We start from the raw sequence: 2,730 nt of genomic DNA on the forward strand, positions 1-2,730 counted from the left end.
CCTACGGGTGGGTGGGGGACAGGAGGTAAATTCAGGACATGATGGAGCGGGCGTGTGTATACATATGTATATGTGCATGTGCACGCACGCATCGGGAGGTTATGAGGAGGAGCTGTTGGCATCAGATTGTAAATTTCTGTCCCAGTCAAGTACCTGCATCATCAGTTTTAAGCCAATGTTCACTAGATCCACTGGGTGTGTTACCAGTTGAGTTCTCTGGAAGCAGGAAGGTGCTGAGATAAATTTTGAGGTTTACGATGTTTATTAGGGATCAAGGCCTGTGGAAGGAAAAAGGAGGCAGTAAGATGGGGCAGTGGAAGAGACTAAAATTCACTGTAGATCTGACCAAGCCTCACCAGCACTATTCAGAGTTCTTACCTGCCATGTGGAGGCTGCAGTCAGCTTGGCTGGGACAGGTTCTGAAGCAGTGACTGTTACAGTGTCGCACAATGATTTCAAGGTGCACCTGTATTATAGCATGTCTCAGAACTTCATTCCATTTTATGGCTGAATAATATTCAATTGTATGGATAGACCACATTTTGTTTATCCATTAAACTGCTGATGCATACTTGGGTTGTTTGCACCTTTTGGTTATTATGAATAATGCCGCTAGACACATTGGTATACAAATATCTGTTTGAGTCCTTGCTTTCAATTTTTTTGAGTATATACCTAGGAGGAAATAACTAGATCATATGGTAACTATTTTTAATCTTTTAAGGAACTGCCATACTGTATTTTCTATTTTTAAAATAATCATGGTTCAAATGTATGTGAAGTGGTATATTATTGTGATTTTGATTAGATTTTCCTAATGACTACTGGTGTAGATCACCTTTTCATGTGCTTATGGGAAATGTCTTCTTTAGAGAAATGTCTGTTTAAGTCCTTTGCCCATTTTTAAATTGAGTCGTTATATCTTTGTCGTTGAGTTGTAGGAGTTCTCGATATATTCTATATATTCTAGATATTAATCCCTTATCGGATATATGATTTACAAATACCTTTTCCCATTCTGTAGGTTCTCTTCACTTTTTGGAAATGCTTTTTATGCACAGCAGTTTTTAACTTTGACGAAATCTAGTTTGTCTGCTTTTGTGTTTGTTGCCTGTGCTTTTGGTGTCATATACAAGAAATCATTGCCAAATCCAATGTCATGAAGACCCCCCTTAGGTTTTCTTCTAAGAGTTTTATAGCTTTAGCTCTTAAATTTAGGTCTTTGAACCATTTTTAGCTAATTTTTATATATGGAGTAAGATAAGTATGAAACTTTACTCTTCTGCATATGTTGTATATCCAGTTTTTCCAGTGCCATTTGTTAAAGAGACTGTCCTTTCACCATTGAATATTCTTGACACCCTTGTCAAAAATCAATCAACCTTACATGAATGTTTAATTCTGGGCTCTCTATTCTATTCCATTGGTCTATATGTCTATGTTTTTGCCAGCACCACACTATTTTGCTTACAGTAGCTTCATAGTAAGTTTTGAAATAGGGAAACATGAGTCTTCAAACTTTGTTCTTTTTCAAGATTGCTTTGGCTACTTGGGTTCTCTTGAGATTCCACATGAGTTTGGGGATGGGTTTTTCTATTTCTGCAAAAAAAATGCTGTTGAGATTTTCATAGAGATTGCCCTGAATCTGTAGAATGCTTTGAGTAGTATTATAATTGTAACAATATTGTCTTTCAGTCTATGAACACAGAATATCTGTCCATATTTATGTCTTTAATTTCTTTTAGCAATGTTTTACAATTTTCAGTCTATAGGTCTTTTGCCTTTTTGGTTAAGTTAATTCCTAAGTATTGTTTATGCTATTGTAACTGGAATTGTTTTAATTTTTTTTTTTTTTGCAGGTTATTCATTGTTAGTGTATAGAAATGCAAGTGATTTTTTTCTGTTAATTTTTATCCTGTGACTTTGCTAAATTTGTTTATTAGCTCTAATAGGTTGTTTTGAGTGTGGGGGGCATGGAATCATTTGGGTTTTCTATACATAAGATCATGGGAATGTTCTGTATCTTGCTGTGATGTTTAACATCAGTATGCACGTGATAAATTGCGCAGAACCAACACACAGTGAATACATGTAAACCTACTGAGATCTGAATTAGATGGGTAGCTTGTATCAATACCAGCTTCCTGGTTGTGATATTGTACTATTGTTATAAGAAATATAACATAAATGTAAACTGAGAAAATATGGTGTGGCTTTTAATTGGATGAGCAAGGCCTTAACCCAAAGTGCTTGTTTCCATCAGAGATAAAAGAAACTAATAATAGTAAAATTATACATATTTGTACATGAAAAAATTATATAGAGAAAAGTAATCCCCCCAAAGAGATATGCAAGCATATATTTCTTTTCCTTTTAAAAATTGCAGTTTATGATACACATGGTTTCCTATCAGCATATATTTTTATGGCTGTATATAAATGGTATAAGTATTCCATACTTCCACTGTGATAGACATTTAAGTTGTTTCTCATCTTTTAGAAATATACCTGTGCAGCAGTGATTATCCCTGCCCATCATCTTTGAGGCTTGCATAATTCTTTTGTTCTTGGAAGGGAGAATTTCAATTGGTAAAAGTTGTTGAATTAATATTCAACAATATAGCTGCTGTGATGGGAACTGTTTGGATGCCTTTCTCAGTCCAGTTTCTTACTGATGAGTGGACACCTCCATCTCCTGGGCTTTCCTGCCAGGACTTCACTTCTGTCATTA

This window comes from Pteropus alecto, unplaced genomic scaffold (genome assembly GCF_000325575.1).
Source record: "Pteropus alecto unplaced genomic scaffold, ASM32557v1 scaffold129, whole genome shotgun sequence".
NCBI classification, from domain to species: domain Eukaryota; kingdom Metazoa; phylum Chordata; class Mammalia; order Chiroptera; family Pteropodidae; genus Pteropus; species Pteropus alecto.